Source organism: Melopsittacus undulatus, chromosome 18 (genome assembly GCF_012275295.1).
Source record: "Melopsittacus undulatus isolate bMelUnd1 chromosome 18, bMelUnd1.mat.Z, whole genome shotgun sequence".
In the NCBI taxonomy this organism is placed as follows: Eukaryota; Metazoa; Chordata; class Aves; order Psittaciformes; family Psittaculidae; genus Melopsittacus; species Melopsittacus undulatus.
In genome coordinates, this window is record NC_047544.1 from 2,036,650 (window position 1) to 2,053,906 (window position 17,257).

Here is a 17,257-nt window from a genome sequence, read left to right on the forward strand (position 1 = left end):
GTCTCTGCCAGTAATTTCTGAACACAGAAAGGCTGCATCACTGCATGCATCTGATCCATCTTCCTGCACAAACTCCTGTCAACAGCGAAACTGCTGCAGTCTCAATCAATCTTGCATTACTAAAATGGCTCTTCCATCACAGTACTATGCTCCTATAACCTAACAAACAAAGGCTATTACCATTTAAAAGCTGCACTAATTCCATGGGTAGGTTTGGGATAAGGCCAGGCACTGAATAATGACTAAGGGATCAATATTCAGGCTGTTCAACCTGGAGAAGAGAAGGCTGCATGGAGACCTCATAGCAGCCTTCCAGTATCTGAAGGGGGCCTATAAGGATGCTGGGGAGGGACTCTTCATTAGGGACTGTAGTGATAGGACAAGGAGTGATGGGTTCAAACTGAAACAGGGGAAGTTTAGATTGGATATAAGGAAGAAATTCTTTACTGTGAGGGTGTTGAGGCACTGGAATGGGTTGCCCAGGGAGGCTGTGAATGCTCCATCCCTGGCAGTGTTCAAGGCCATGTTGGACAGAGCCTTGGGTGCCCTGGTTTGTGTGAGGTGTCTCTGCCCATGGTAGGGGTTGGAACTGGGTGATATTAAGGTCCTTTCCAACCCAAACTATTCTATGGTTCCTAATCTAGAGCAGCACTAGAGATGTGTTGTGATTTATCTGGGTCTTATCCACTTCTCCATATGGTTCACTTGAAGACCTTTTAGAAGTGTAAGGAATGTATTGTAGTGACCATGTTAAAAAGACATGCACAAGGAGGATGAGAGGCACAAATGCTCCAGAGGCCTTGTAGGGTCTCTGCTCTTAAGCTCCTGGGTTCTAATGGGATTGGATGAAACCCTCTTTAGAGGGCCAAGGGGATGGAAGGGGTCAGCCAATGGGTAAACATCCTGGTACTGAACTGTGCAAACAGCAACTGGAAAGGCAAAGACCTGAAAGATCAACAAAGAACTGGAGGTCTGGGTACAACTGATGCAATGGTTCCACTGCGTGTCACTGGGCTCTGCTGTTGACTGCCGGCTACCAGGCACCTGCATTGAGTAAACAAAGGTAGATATTAGGGGGGTACAAAGGAGGTGGAAAGGGGACAGAAAGGAGGTAAAAAGGAGGTAAAAAGGGGGTAAAAAGGGGGTAAAAAGGGGGCAGAAAGGGGGTAAAAAGGGAGCAAAACGGAGGCTCAGCTCTGGCTTCCCAGAAGAGCACCAAGTGCCCAAGGTTCAGCTCTTGGCACAGCCGAGAACTACCTACTGGAAGGGGCAGAAGCCAAGTGAGAGCGAGTTGATGTTATCAGACCCCATTAGGGATTTTGGGATGTGGGAGGCAGTGTCCATCATCTATGGGGTATGGGGTGTGAGAACAGCCAGCCCCATGTGCTGGTGAGGGATCACAGTGGGTTCATCCCTGTTAACATGAGATGCTGGGCTGGAGGGATGTGTGTGGTGGAGGTGACATCTTTGCAGGACAACCAACGGGTTTTTTGCCCCCTAAGTTCTCTCTCCGGTTAGAAATGATGGATTTTTCCAGAGGGGAAAAGAAAACCCAACCGGAACACACCAAAACCCAACCGGAACACACCAAATCCCAACCAGAACACACCAAACCCAACGGAACACGCCAAAACCCAACCTGTACACACCAAACCCAACCTGTACACACCAAACCCCAACCAGAACACACCAAACCCAACCAGAACACACCAAACCCAACCTGTACACACCAAAACCCAACCGGAACACACCAAACCCCAGGAAGGGCCATGGCCGAGGTGACACCGGCCAAACACCATCTTCCTAGGGGCTGAGGATGGACCCTCCTTGACAAACCCCCTTTACCACAGCCTTATCCCCCAGCCCATGCCGCCATGCCAGCAGGGCCCTGAGGGGAGAACGGAGCCCGGCGGCCGCCATCTTGTCGGGGGCGGAGCATGGCCCGGCCCGCCCCGCCCCGTGCTCTGCCTGCCGGGGCCGCCCCGGCCTCGCCGCACTCGCCGCTGCCGCCCGAGCGGAGCCGCAGCCCCGAGCGCCATTGCCGCCCTCCGCCCGCTATGGCAGGTGAGCCCCGTCCTCGTCCCCTTCCTCCTCCTCTCCGCATGGACGGTGCCGTTCTCCCCTCAGCCCGTTCACTGTCACCTCCATCCCTCCCCACCCCGAGAGCCGCGCTCCATCCCCACACACCCGCGGCTCGCCCCTGAAGGTGGCTCGGGGCTCCCCGGCAGCCTCCACCATGTTGCCCGGCCGCCCTTCACCTTGGCCGCGGGGCTCGGCGCCGGCCGTGCCGCTCCTCCTGAGGCCTTTCCGCTTCTCTAGGGCTATTTTAAACCCTCCCCGTGGGCTCCGGGCCGGCGTTCCCCGCAGCCGGCGTTGGGCGGAGGGGAAGGGGCTCCTACCTGAGCACGGGGATGCCTGAGGGGAACCTGCGTGCGGGGCCTGCTTTGCTCCGTGCTGTTATCGGCTGCGGGTTTTGGGTGTTTTTCTCTCATTATTGTTATTTTATGTGCTTAATCCGACACAAAATGGGTGGCAGAGCCGCAGGCTCGCAATTGGGATGGAGAAATGCAGGTTAATTCTTCCCTGGTCCTGAAGGGGTGGCCACGCTTTCTTCTCTGAGCCCGTTCTCGTGATAGGCTTTGGGGTGGTGGTTTTTTAACCCCCTTTTTATTTATTTATTTGGGATATTTTTTTGAGGGGGGTATTTCGGGCCTTTTTAATTGCTTTTTGTGGCTTTTCATTTATTTTTTTCCCAGGGCAAATCGCAGCCATAAATATTTCTATTTTCTGCCTTTTATTTGGTTTGGTTTTCAAGCCCCATATCGTGTGTGATTTTCTTTTGTTTTAAGGCACACTTTGGGTAGCAATAAGTGATGGAGGTAGCGCAGAAAAATGTCTGAACAAAGCTTGGTGAAAGCCTTCAAGGAGGTTCCCCTTGCTTAATGGATAACATCTACCTACCTAGAGCATGCATTGCTGTTGGTAGGGGGCTTTTGCCTTTCCTCTTGAAGGATGAGGATGCAGGCAGAGGTTTGCACAGCTCCATTCCTCTCCTTTCCTTTTGGAGCCGTCGTTGTCATGTCATAGACTGGGCAGACTCAATGCAGTTCAAGGGGATCCCACACACCCCATCCTTTACCTTCACCGGGTAAGTGCAGGTAGGGGCTGGCCCCCAAAGGCAGCTGCAGGCAGAGGCAGAGGGGCCGGCAGGAAAGAGAACTCCCCAGATGTATTTAACACAAGGTAAAGACCTTGCATTTTAATTTTTTCCCATCTTATCGCTTGCCCCATCGAGTTCAATGCCAGGTAAATGCTCCCTGTTGCTGTTGAACTTGACCAGCTGAAACAACACCACCAAAATGCTCCGTTTTGACAGGGAGCTTGATACCTCTATGCTCATATTGCCAGCCTTCAACAAGCTTCAGATTACCCAGTTTAAGCTTAAAGGAATAGCTGGTTTGGGTAGTGGTTTTGCTGGCAGCTGGAGTTTGGTGCAGGCTATAAAACCTAGTGGAGAAGCTGGACAAATGCTGGAGGGATGAGCTGCTGATGTGTTGCGCAGTGCCAGAGCTGCACACCTTGATCTGCCTGGTGATTTCACTACAGATAAAGGATTACTGCAACAAGGAGCTCAGGTTAGTAAACTGGAAAATAATCCTTGAGATATGTAGAACACTTGGATTAGGAGTTGATTTGCTTCTTACAACCCTACTCCTAGCTTCGAGTCATCATCCAGATGGGTTGGAAGTAGAGCAGTGTTAACATGGAGATGCATTGAAACAAATCCAACCTTGCTGAGGTTAAACTGAGATTTTTATCATGGATTTAAACAAGCCTTTGGCTTTAGTAAAGATGCAAATAGGAGCTGAAAATGTCTTGTCAGACCCCTGCAGATAAGGGAAGGAGTTATTGTCAAGGGTGGGCTGTGCTCCTGCTGTTCCTTAACAGACTGAGCTCATATGGTTTAAAATCCATCCCAATCTGTCTCTTGTCTGTAAGCCCTGCTCTTAGCTAGGCTTAGATGTGGTGAACTTTCTCAAGGCACCTGGCTCTTGGTTCAACCAGATATAAGGAGCTGGATGGAAATGGGATTCTCTGAATATGGGTCTCTTGCTCCTTCTGCATCCGTAGCACAGCAACAAATCTGAAGGCAAACCAGCTTTTCAAATAGTAATTTGGGCTGCAGGTTGGTGACTGTTTCCTTTGGTAGCAGCACCAATTTAAGTAGCCCCCATCCATCACTGGTTGTGCATTCCCAGCCCTGCAGTGACCCCTCAGTGGTGCTGGTACCCACTCAGTGGGGTCAGGGATGCAGCATTTGTCTGCAGTTCAAAGGTTTTTAAACTAAACCAAGTCGAGTTTTCTTTCTTTGATGCTGTCAGTTTGTATCTTGGGTTTTGTTTGGTTTTTATTTCCTGATGTAGCCAAAGCTGTCAACTTCCTCAATGTAATGAACTTTCTTATTGTGCTGTGAAGTGGTTTTGTTGTGCTGTTAAGGTTGATTGGAGACTTGAAAAACTAAATGGGTGAACCTTTACCTATCTTCAGTGTGAACTCATCCAGAAGTGGCTGTTAAGCTGCTCTGAAGACCTAACCTGAATGTCAGCAGTTAACCTCTTCTGATCCTTGTGTGTACAGGGTTAAGACAACTGATGCACTCTGAGCTGTTCCAGCTGAGAGCAGCTTACAAATTGGTGTCTTGCATCAGATGGTTTTTGGAAGGTCTTACTCTTCTGCAGCTCTTCCTGTCAATGTATGTGAACCACATAAGAAAAATGGAAAGAGAACTCAAGCCCAAAAAGACTCTGTGGGCCACTTCAAGAGATTTATTTGACTTTCCAGCACCTTTATGCATTCATCCGTATGAGAGAAAATGCCGAGAATGGTTTTTCTTCCATTGAAGATGATGGTTCTCGCATTGCTGGAAAAATCTATTTGTATCAAGTGTTCTTATTTATGAGTCATAGTGGTCATGGAATGGTCTGACAGCAGTTACAGTGGGCTTTATTTTACTAAAAAGCTGCAGGAAGCAAATATTGACAGTTAGGATGAGTAAAGGAATGAAGTAAATCATTGCAAATGAAGGCCGTTTGCCATGTTCTCCAGCCGTTCCCAGGGGTGACATGCACTAAGTCATCGTGCTAACACATAATGCTCCCATCAGAACTGGGGGAGCATGTTTTCTTTATTGCTAAATATTTTTAGTTGTTATGAGCTGTCTTCTGACAATGTTTATTTGAAGGCAATTTGCTGATGTTTGGCCATTTCCAGGTTACGGGAAGGAAAGGTCTGCTATTTGGGTGTTCTTCTCTTAGAGATGGATCTAAATGTGGATTTCTTGCCATGGTAATTTGGCCATGAAATAGGTAGAACTCAGAACACTCCCTTGGGAAAGGGAATTGGGCTGTTGAAACATTGCTGGCACTCGGTGGAGGAATGAAGTAGGAGGGAGAACTAACCTTGTAGTTAAAGAGATCTCTTGCTCTGGTTTTATTCCTTGCTCTCAACCTTAATCTTGGCCTCTTTTTTGGCCAAACATAGCAATAAGAATGTGTATGGCATCAGAATCCACCGTGTTCTCGTACACTGCATGCTCAAAGGTTGGATTAACTTGGTTTTTGGTACTCAGTGTTGTCACCAGTGTAGCAGTGAATCATCCTTCACCTTGGGTCTGCAGAGAGCTCTGATTGTCTTGGCTGTGCCACGGCCCCAGAATAGAGTTGGGCCTTTTGGTTTGGGAAGGACCAATTGGCCATCGAGGCTGTTGCAAGGGAATCCCAAGCCACATGTTTGGGGAGGGTCTCCATCCTGTGTGGTGGGAAGAGACTGAAATACTCTTTGTTCCTATCTGACAACTCTGTTTGATCTGCAGAGGAGGCTCGAGGTAATTGTAAATCTAGTCTTTTAATGGGTTTATAATTAGACATTCTATGATCTAAATCTCTGTGTGTCTCAGTTCTCAGGCCAGAAGATGAAAGTGGTAGTTGTGGTGGGCTGGAAATGCACCAGCCAAGTGGCTGGTCTTCAGTTTGATTTGCTTTTATATTAAAAAGCAAACTGCTTCAGGAGAGAATAAACTTTGCTCTATTCTGGTGAAGGGGGATTTCCAGAGTTTCTTCTCGCCACGTTCATGCAGCCAGAATGCTTTATTTCCCCCAAACCTGTGTTGATAAGCATGTAATAAAATTGATGTGTATTGCTAAGAGTGTGTCCAAGGCCAGGTCAGACAGAGCCTTGGGTGCCATGGTTTAGTGTGAGGTGTCCCTGCCCATGGCAGGGGGTTGGAACTGGGTGATCTTAAGGTCCTTTCCAACCCAAACCATTCTCTGATTCTATAGGTGATGATGGTATAGCTGGAGTTTAGCTTGTGTATTGTGGAGCCTGATGGATCTTTCACCTTTGAATGATGTTTTGCTTTTATTTGTGTCAGCAAAATGCCTGAGAAAACAAGCTCTGATAGTTGTGTTTTTAGGAGCAGATTAGTCCGGTTGTAAGAGCTGGAGGAGCTCTTAGTAGCAGTGCAGTACCTGTGAGTATTCCTGAACTCGTAGGCTCTTGCGTGGCATGAAAGCAATAACTGAAGTTTATGTGCATTTAGATTGAACCAGCATTCCTTTGTCACCTCCTTTGTGATAAAAGGGCCTGGTTTAATTCAGCCTTCCTTCATGCTTCAGATGAAAACTGCTTCAAGTATGGGCTCAAATTAGTAGAAATGATGAGGGAGAGATTGAGTCACCGTTATATTTTGGTTTGGCTGTTTTGCAATGCTGTGAGTCACCGAATGGCTCTCAAATGGCTCCATGTCCCCCAAATTTGTTGTCTGAATTTATATTTAATAATATTGCAGTGCTTGTGTCGTTCAGCTGAAGCATTCTGAGACTGCTGGTGGACAGCAGTGCAGGAAAGGCAGTAAAAAGCCATTGGGAGGGGGGGGTCTGCACTCGCATTCCTGGGCATTAACATCACCTGGAGATGCTTTGAGGAGTTTGAGCTCTAAATGTGGGGCATGGGGATTTCCTCTTGATGTTGCATGGCCATGAAATGGCAGCCTCAGGCAATAAGGCCATTTTAGTGGTGTGCTGGCTATTAGTAGCTTGTAAGATTGTTAAAGTTAAGAGAATAAAGCACAGTTTGGAAGCTTTAATAGGAAGGTGCCTTAAACACTCCTTTCCTAAGTGTGCTGTTAGCTGTGTTTATATGATGAGGCAGTTAATGTGCTGTTAGTGAGTTTATCCTGCTCTTCCAGTGCTCTGGATGCTATTGTTGACCTGGTGGTAGCAATTGGAAAGCAATGCTGGAGCATTAAGCATATCTTTACTGAGCAATCTTTCTTTTCTAGCACAGAAGTAGCTACCTAAAGAGTTTCTTTTATCCTGCCCTTGTTCCTTTTATCACTTACCTGTATCATCTTGTATTGAAGCTCAGTGTGCTCTTTTGTTGTGCTGTTCAAGAAAACCGTGTGTATGTATTCTTATGAGTATTCAAGGTCATGAAGAGCATCTCCTAGAAATGGGCATGTGGCTCCACATCAAGAATTTCACTTCTAGTCGAGAAGCTTGGAATGGAAATAAAATGCTGGGCTGCAAAGTTATTTTGTGGGCTGAATAAGATGAAAGTGACCCAGAGCTAAGCGCTTAATGGACTGTGCTGTGACCAGCTTGGATGAATCCTTGTGGCAGGAGATAAAAGTCATAAATTCATCAATTTTGCCCTCTGTTTTACTTGCTCTTTGTGTGGAGAATCCCCTATTCAGACCCTTACCAAAGAAAACCCATCCTTGAGCCTTCAGGTGATGAAGCACCATTAGCTTCACAAGTTACAGCAGCTTTTCTTCTTCATATTTGATATAAAATGAGTTGTATCTGAAAGCTGAGGAGATGTTCCTGATATAGGAAGCATTTGCTTGGTCATATTTGAACAGACTAGAGTTTGTGCTAAAAGCCTAAGGAGTATGATTTCCTGAGGAGCACTGCATTGTATAAAGGCCAAACCTAAGGCATAACTGGGATTCAGACTGATGAGAAGGAAATGGGAGATGCAGGACCCTATTCTGTAGGATCAGACCCCAAGATATTACTGCAGTATTCTCATGCTGTTCGGTGCCCTTTAGTATATAGGAACAATAACAGTTATCAGCCCTTTGCTGATACTGGAACTGTGTATTTTGCATGGGTACCATGTAATTTTGTGTGCAGAATTTTGGGAGGTTATGCTGTGCATAATAGTTGTTATCAATGTAATAACTTTTATTGCTATATACCCAAGTGTTGTGATTTTGTTGTAGTAAAATGGTGTCTCTATATATTTCATCATAGGATGGTTGTAAGGGACTTAAAGCTCCTCCAGGTCCAACCCCCTGCTATGGGTAGGGACACCTTCCACTAGAGCAGCTTGCTCCCATCCCCCCTGGCCTTGAGCACTGCCATATTTTGTATTTGCTCTAGTTAGAAACTGGAAATTGAATGGGAACAGCTCAATTTGTGCTGTGTTCATTTCAGAACAGAAAACATCAAATCTGGCCTGGTATAAATTATAATCTCTAGTATTGACTGCCCTTATGGCTTGAGTTTTCCTGGGCTGCAGGGTACATTCTGACGTCTATAAACTGAGGTGGCTTTTACAAGGCTTTCGGATGAGCCTGTTTTCATTGTCTGTGTGCCTTGTTTGCAAAGAGCAGAATAGGCAAAGGATAAAGGCTGAGCTCCTTCCGAGACAGTACGTGATCCTTCTGGTGAAAACAGAGCTCTAAAAAGGCCCTTGTGCAGACAGGGAAGAACTCCTGTAATCTTGAGCCCTGGGTACTTGTAAACATCCATTGCTAATGAGCCTTCCTCTTCTCTGGAAGGGATCAAACACATTTAATGCTTTTCATGAAGATGCCTAATAAGGCACAGTTGAATGAAGCAAAGCTGTCAGTGGAGCCTTCTGTTAAGTTTCTTAGGATAAATGAGTCTAAACCCCAAGCGTTATCTGAGCTCTCCTCCTTGGCTCTTTGGGTTTGCTAAAGACTCATGATCAGTATTAGCCTGATATTTACTCTCACTTAGGAGACCTGTTCTTGCTGTGTGAACCCACTGAATCGTAGATGCAGAACAGTGCACAGAGTGTATTAAGACCTGAATGTAATTCCTGTTGTTGTTCTGGGGGCTGTTGTGACAGAGGATGTTTTGTTGAATGGCAGGTAAGAGATTTATTGTGGAGGCAGCACAGCGTGTGGGTACCTTCAAAGGAGACTCAATGTATGTTGGCCTTTCCTTCACTTAATTATTCAAGTGGGTAATTTGGTTTGAGGGCAAAATGTGTGCCTAAGTGATGTGATTCCAAATAGCAGCAGCAAAGAATTCCTGCATGTTAAGGGATGCCAATTAGGCAAGAATAATTGTGATCATTTTCTTTTAAAGTAGTGCCATGCAGCCATCTGCAAAAGAGCGTGAAGATGAAGGAGCCAGGAAGGTACAATATTGAAACCCGAGTATACTGGCAAAAAAAGGGTTGTATTGCTGGCAGAAATCACAAAGAAGTGTTGAGCTAAGTGTTGCCAAAATACTTTCTTGTAGAAGGTGTGTCTTGTTGGAAAGATAAAGCTTTTCTTCAATAAACTATGGTTGCTTATTTAAAGTAATGTGAACTCTGTCAAAATATTACAGTTTCATAGAAGCTGGAATGGTTTGGGTTGGAAGGGATCTTAAAGCTCATCCAGCTCCAACCCCTGCCATGGCAGGGCCCCTTCCACTGGAGCAGCTGCTCCAAGCCCCTGTGTCCAACCTGGCCTTGAACACTGCAGGGATGGGGCAGCCACAGCTTCTTGGGGCAGCCACAGCTTCTCTGGGCACCCTGTGCCAGCGCCTCAGCACCCTCACAGGGAACAGCTTCTCTCTTAGATCTAACCTGACCTTCCCTTGTTTCAGTTTGAACCCATCACTCCTTCTCATATCACTACACAATCCCTTGTGCTTTTCCTGAGCAGTCAGTTTGGTGTTAAGGGGACTGTTCCCATTCCTGTCACTTCAGTTGGAGAAGAATTCACTGAGCCTCCTTGAACAGTTTTGTTGCTTGCAGGGATGTTTAATGCATCAACATATAATTTAATGCATTCTTAATTAACTACTAATGTATGAAGGGAAATCTTCAAAGCTTTTGGACTAAATTACAACTTGCAACTCCATGTGGTAACGTGTTATGTGACGTACAGGTTAGGTGTCAGCAGGGTTTCAACATGTTCTAGTCACCTCCTGGCTTCACTCCTTGTCCCTGTGGAGTCAGAGGACTGGACCAGTGGCGTCACGTTAACTCCCGAAGCTATGAGTAAGATGTAGAATGCATGTTTATGAGGAAGCAGATGGTGATAGACGTGTGTGTGAACACTTTCACCTCAGCCTGCCTGAGATGCGAGCACAGGAAGTTCAGCAGCAAGTCTGGGTAAGCACAAACCTGTGTCTAGAAACACTTCCAGGCTCGCTGTGAAATGAGTAAGTTGGTAATTGGCTGGCTTAATGTGTGTCGATCAAATGCAGGGCTGGGTACAGTCGTTTAGGATGTGGGCAGAGAGTAAGTAGTGCTGGTTTAACTTAAAAGTAGAGTAAGTAGTGTTGGTTTAACTTCAAACTCTTTAATGGCAATGATGACTTAATTTTTCCCCATGGCTATGGGAAACCAAACTGTGCTTAGTGACCAAAACTCATGGGACAAACCAGTTGGTCAGCAGTTATCAGTAGTTATAATAGTAGTAATGTTGCTAGTGTAATAATAACACCCATTATTGCTCATATAATTAATAATAGCTCTTCTTATTGCTCTGTGGCACCAACAGATGATCTGCTTGTGCCCTTCCTTTTGCCAGAAATCAGTTCTCTTGCTGACTCTATAAAGGACCTGGGGGCTCTAAAGCCCAGCTTGCTTCTTGCTATTTGAGCAGATGTGCTGGGCTTGCACTCCAAGCAGTCAGTGGTCTGAAGCCAGAAGCTCCTTGGCCTGCAGAACTGAGGGTACTGGGTACCAACAGCAGAGCTGCCTGCACCAAAGCACATGAAGAATCATGTTGCCTCTCCCCCTCAGCACTTGGAAGCCTTGAAACGTTTCCTCTGTGAGTGGTAGGATTTGCTGATTATTCCCAGGAAAGACTTCTTGAAATAACCATGGAAGAGTGAAAGGTCACAGAGCAAGGGGGGGGCACAATCCCAACTGGATAATTAAAGAGAAAATTAAAAGTAGGCTAAGTTGGAGGTTGACTCGTGGCCATGCTTTGAAGATTCAAAGGGCTTTTCTCCATTCAGCTGGAGGAGGTTGGGGTTGGGAAGAGGAGTTGCAGCTGCAGTAGCACTTGGGCAGTGCTCTGGAGCTGCATTTGCTGTTTGCTTCCTGAATTGTGACTAAGATACCAGGATCACTGCACAGGAGGGTGGTTATCTGCAGTTTCACCCCCCCTTTTTAGAAGCATTTAGTCGTGCAGCTAAAGTTTCCAACCTGCTCACTTGAGGGAGTGCAGGTGGTTTTTTAGGCATCGGAGCAAATGGCATTGAATGCAAGACAATATGAATGTGTTTTGTATAACCAAGTTTTGCCTTTAGAAAGTGGAATTAATGATAATTCAGCTAAAGGATGGAAGTTTCCATGTTCTTTGCACAGCCTGTAGCAAGATCAGTCTGCTCTTCTTTTCTGTAGAGATTTAGCCTGTGCTTTTCAAGCTATTTGCAGTCACAAAAATGGGAGAGGAAACTAAAATAGGAGCATGCTAACAGCAAGATAATGCCAAAATAATACCCAAAAAAGACAAAATAGCTACTTCAGCAGATAACACCAGCAGATGTTTCAAGTCTAGATTTAGCATATGAATTTGCATATCTGCTCCATAGCATTGAACAGGTCAGAGCTGTTGGGCTGACAATGGGTGGCTAGAGCCTGTGAGCACACCTAGGATGTTTGAGATGATGAAACACCTGATGTTTGAGATGTGAGGGGATTGAAGTCCTAGATGTGAGGTTTTAACTGCAGACCTTCAGTTTACAGCTTTATTTAGATGTAGGGTTATTACCTACTTGGGTTCATTAGGGTTGTTCCCTTGGCTGAGTTATTGCATACTTGAGTTTGGATCATCCTTTTAAGTGCACGATCACAGAATCATAAACTGGTTTGGCTTGGAAAGGACTTTATAGATCATCTACTTCCAACCCCCCTCTAGATATGTCTAGAAACTTGGGGGGGCAGGGAAGAATGATTTGGGGTTTAGGCTTTAATTACAGCATACGTGAAGCTCCAGGAGTGACGTAGGTGTCTGAGGTAGTTTATGGACATGGTGGATACAATCACACACCACAAAACACACATTCCTTCACCTTCGTTTTGAAAGCCCTTTGATCTGTGCCTGTCGAGTATGTGCCTTTGGCTTCACTACTCTTTTGTTGTTGCTTTTTCTTGGAAATGATTTCTTATTTCTTGCCCAGAGATCAGCCATAGGTATTTTTAAAGGCACTTCCATCTGGTAATTACTTTATGCAGAAGAACCTTTGGTCTGCTTTGATGTACATCTCAGACCCTAAATCTTTCTTCTAAAGCATTGTATTCTCTAACTGGAAAAGTGGAGTTCACTTGTGGAATGTCTCTGGTATCCTTTCTGTGAGGATAGTGTGTTTTAAGGGGCTGAGTCACCTACAAGAAGTCTGTGCTTAGGACCGTGTGTCCCTCCTTGAGTTAAATAGTGAGTCAAAGCAATTTCAGTAATTCTTTGTGATGCAGGATTAGGAAAGAGAACAGATGTCTGTATATTAAAGCTTATCTTCTGGTGAGTGCTTTTCCAAAGAATTTCTAATTCAATGAGTTAATAAATGTTCCTATAAGAGCAAATGTAACGGCTTCGTCTTTCTGCTGTTGTAAGTTGTGGGTGGAAGTGGATCTATTTATTCTGGTATGTGATGCTGGTTTATTTTTTGCTATATTCTGTGAAGTGTATTCTGGAAGATGTTCATGGGAGGCTGCTGGATAAATTGAGTCTTTTCACTGATGTAAAAGGTTACATACTTGATATGGGTTTGGTGCAAAGGATACTTAAATTAGGAGATAGCTACAAAAATCACTGGCAGTGTTCAAGGCCAGGTTGGCCGGGCTTGGAGCAAGCTGCCCTAGTGGAAGGTGTCCCTGCCCATGGCAGGGGGTTGGAACTGAATGAGCTTGAGGTCCTTTCCAACCAAAACCATTCTGTGACTCTGTAAAATGGACAAATGAAGCTGGGACTCTCATTTAGCCATCATAAATGAAATGAGGCATCCGACACCTCACCCTCCTCATGATACTGGATGTTCTTGCAAAGAAGATGGACAGCAGTGCTCTGAGGAGGTGTCTTTGCAACATCTGCATACTTGTGAGGCATCTGCTGTGCTGGAGCCAGCTGCTTTAAGATAAGTTGTGGAACAGAGAACCTCTTAACAGTTTCTCAGTGACTGCATCAGACTTGTCTTTTTGGTGAGTGTGTTTCTTGTTATTGCCTGCAACATGTGAAGGTGATTTCATTACAGGTGTTTGTGGTCACAGTATCACATTTTGATCCTGTGAGAGAACCGTTGCATCCATCCTTACACACTCAGTGTTTTCAGTGCAGTGGAAATAGGTGACTTCAAGGAAGAATTTTGTCCCGACTCTGAGTGCTGCCCAACTAGGGAGGTGGCCTCAGAGTGAATATTCAAACTGAGAACATTGCCTCTATGATGACAGTTAGTTCCCAGTGTGTGTCTATCAGCAGGTATTTGTAATTTGACTAATGCACTCTGAAGCATTTGTTTCATCCTTATACTGAACTCAGTGTCTGAGAATGCCCAAGACTGTATTTTCTCATAATAATCAGAAGTGAACTCCTCCGAGGAGTAACATTTTCAAGTGAGAGAAATCCTCCCATCAGTTTGAATTCCTGATACTAAGCAGGTAATCAAAATGATGACTGGCTCTGTAGGATCATCGTGACACCGTTTCCTGCACTGAAGCGGAGCAAGATGAATTGTCTGCTGTGATTTGACTTCCATCAGTAAATTGCAGCAATACATGGAGCTTTTCATCTGCTCACTCCTGCCTGTTTTTCACACTATTGCAGACTTGGAAGGTGCACTGTAAAATATGCCACATCTTGAAGCAGTAGTCATAAGAGTTATGTCTTGAATTAACATTCATCTCCAGCAGGGCACTGATTAAGCACCTTTCACTGCAAGGAAATGGAACCAACCAACGTGCGATCGGATCAGACTGTCGATCACAGAAGGTTTTATGTGAAGGCATCCAGATGAGTGGGTGGTTTATTTGAACTGAATTATTGAGTGTAAATACTTAAGTAGTCGGAAATAAATCTGAGTGATGAAATTCTCTGCTCACCAGGGATGAACAGCGGGGCGATTAGTTTTAATGGTAAGGTAAATAGGCAAGGTTTGTTTAATGGGATACTTAGGTTATGTTACTGGCTTTGAACTCAAGTATACTTTGAACTCTGATATTCAGGGCAAGCAGCATTTGAGTCCTGACGTGGTTTAATGCAGCCATATAAAACAAGTTCTGGACACTGGAGTAAAAAGCAAATGGTGTGTTCCTTCCAAAACGTTATGGATTTATCTTGCCATTGATCTCTTAGTGCTGTAGTTCCTTGTGAGCACATCAAATGCCTCAAATCTGCAATAATTTCCAGTATATTCCTCAAAAATCTTGTAGATAAGTAATCAGTCTGTGGAGTTATGGTACAGCAGTCAATGTTTTATGGTCTTAAAACTTCAGATAGTCTTAAAACTTGGTCTTTATAGCCTTAAAACTGAAGATACAGTGATGCTTGCATTAAGGGTGTAAGTGTTCTCCATATTGAGCTAAGCTGGTGTTTCTCTTTGTGAAAACATTTGGAATTCAGCAATAAAGAGCAAAGAAAATAATCTACCAACTGGAAAAGGAGCAAGCAGAGGAAGAAACTTTTCAACACCTCTTTGCGGTGGAGCTTTAATGCTGGCACATAACGTGGTTTTCTCTGCGCACACATTGCATAAAGTGATCAGTGGAGATAGTTGGCTTTCTTCCATGCATTCTTAGGAAGTGATGAATAAAGAGTATTGCACGTAACAAGTGTCAGCTTCCAATTAACTGGGCCCTATTCAGTGGCTAGTTCTTTGATGCAAGAACAAGCACATGCCGGTTGCTGATGTGCTGGTGATCCGCAGCTTTCAGGTCTTGACAATGAAGGAGAGCAGAAAAACCTCTTATGCCAAACTCCAGGCTTGTGTAAGCGGCCCCGCTGACCAGCGGGGGGAGCCAGATGGTGCCAGCGATGCGGCTTTGCTCCCAAATTTGGGCACAAAAGGTGTGTTTCAGGTAAAGTGAGCTCTTTGTGCTGCATTCTTGGCCGGCTCTCAGTTAAGTAGAAACCTGGGGCTTGGGTGCTACTTTCTGGTGGCCTATTCTAATTATCACTTGCAAGTATCATAGACTGGTTTGGGTTGGAGGAGACCTTAAAGCTCATCCAGTTCCAACCCTTGCCATGGGCAGGGACCCCTTCCACTGGAGCAGCTGCTCCAAGCCCCTGTGTCCAACCTGGCCTTGAGCACTGCCAGGGATGGGGCAGCCACAGCTTCTCTGGGCACCCTGTGCCAGCGCCTCAGCACCCTCACAGGGAACAGCTTCTGCCTAAGAGCTCAGCTCAGTCTCCCCTCTCTTGGGCAGGTTCAAGCCATTTCCCTTGGCTGTCCCTACATCCCTTGTCCAAAGCCCCTTTCCTTTTAGTTACTTTAGGTATTGAAAGACTGTTACAAGGTCTCCTTGAAGCCTTCTCTTCTCCAGCCTCAGTTGTGTAAGTGGGGGTTTCCCATTAATAGTACAGTCACACAGTGTACTTGGAGAGGTGGTTACTTACCTTGTGTGATGAGGGGATTGTGTACAAACTTGATGGCAAACTTAAGGCAGGGGCTGTGATGTGATGAGTGATAAAGTGATGCTTGGGAGTGTAGGACAGCCTTAAGCCAGCGCTGTTGTCCTGCAGAGAGAGGGGTAAATCAGGGAAACAAGATCTACACAGATCCATTTCTGTTATTGTTTCAGTCCTCCCACTTCTACTCCTGTGTCCTTTTCCCCCTCACTTTGCTCTGCAGCCTCAACATCCCTGTTACACAGCATTTTCCATTAGGGAAGTGAATGTGCCCGGCACCAGTTACATTGTGTGTTTTCAGCTCTCAGCCAGGTTGTGGATTGCTAAACCTTATCTTACAGAACAGAGCCTTGAGATCTGGGACCTCTTCAAAACTGCCTAATAGCTGCTAAAAATACTTCCATGCAAGTTGCACAACGGAGGCTTATGGAAATGGAACCTGATGGAGAAAAATCCCCATCCTGATTACACCACTGGAGTCAGGCATGTAAACATTTATGCAATGTGAATTGGGGGGGCCCAGCTGGGTTTTCTGCCTGTAGCACTGCAGGTTGTGTAAAAGGCTCGGACCTCCTCCTTGGGATGATGTGTGCACACTCCGGTGGTATGCAGCGACTGTCCTTTCGCTTACATGTTGTAGCTGGGAGGGTGTAGTAACAGTTTGTGACCGTGTGGTGTCTTCCCACAGTTGAAGGGTTGTGTAACGCGCAGAGATTGTGATTGGGCACAGGACAGTTATACAATGGAGTGAGCCCAACCAGCTTATAAAAATCCTCCTTCGCTATGTCTGCATCCTTTCAGGCTGCAGCTTGCAGCTCGCGTCTTGCACTCAGCATAGGCTGCAAGGAAGGAGGTGGAGGAATTGCCTGCGACGGGCTCTAGAAGTTGGGGCAAGTTTCTGGAGGTAAGAGCTTTCAGTTCAGATGTTAATGGGATGATTACCAAGATTCAACAGCTTTAGTGTGGGCATTATAAAGTAAGGAAACCTAAACCTGCCCAACTCAGGTCTGTGATAAGTTTCACTGTCTTAAAGGTTTGAGGACTTCGCATCATAAAATGAGAGACTCAAAAGCATTTACCTTTTTTCCTAAAAGTTCCTAAACTTTGTTAGGAAACAGCTTCCCAAACTTTAACTTTCTTGAAGTTTTAAAAATGGGAGAATTATATCTAAGGTTTGTGTAGTAAAAAAGTTCTAAAGAATGCTTGACCCCAGAAGTTCAGCATCTTGGTTAGTCTTTGAAAGCTTCTTGAATTCCACATCTTTTGTTAAGTTCTGTTAAATGGAAGTGAAATATTTAGTTCAAGCCAAGCCTAATAGGTCAGCTCAGTGTAAAGTTTTCAAGTGTGTAATCAGTTACTGGTTTTATGTTGCTTACTGGA

The 17,257-nt window shown here is 45.3% G+C and overlaps 1 protein-coding gene across 1 annotated transcript in view; it reads left to right on the top strand.

Annotated features, from left to right (window-relative positions):
* The first annotated feature begins 2,008 nt into the window (after positions 1-2,008).
* Positions 2,009-17,257, top strand: part of SLC23A2 (solute carrier family 23 member 2) — a 49,535-nt gene continuing 34,286 nt past the window's right edge. The window contains exon 1 of the mRNA XM_034070397.1: positions 2,009-2,064. The gene's annotated coding sequence lies outside the window, so the exon portion shown is untranslated. The remainder of the gene's footprint in view (positions 2,065-17,257) is intronic.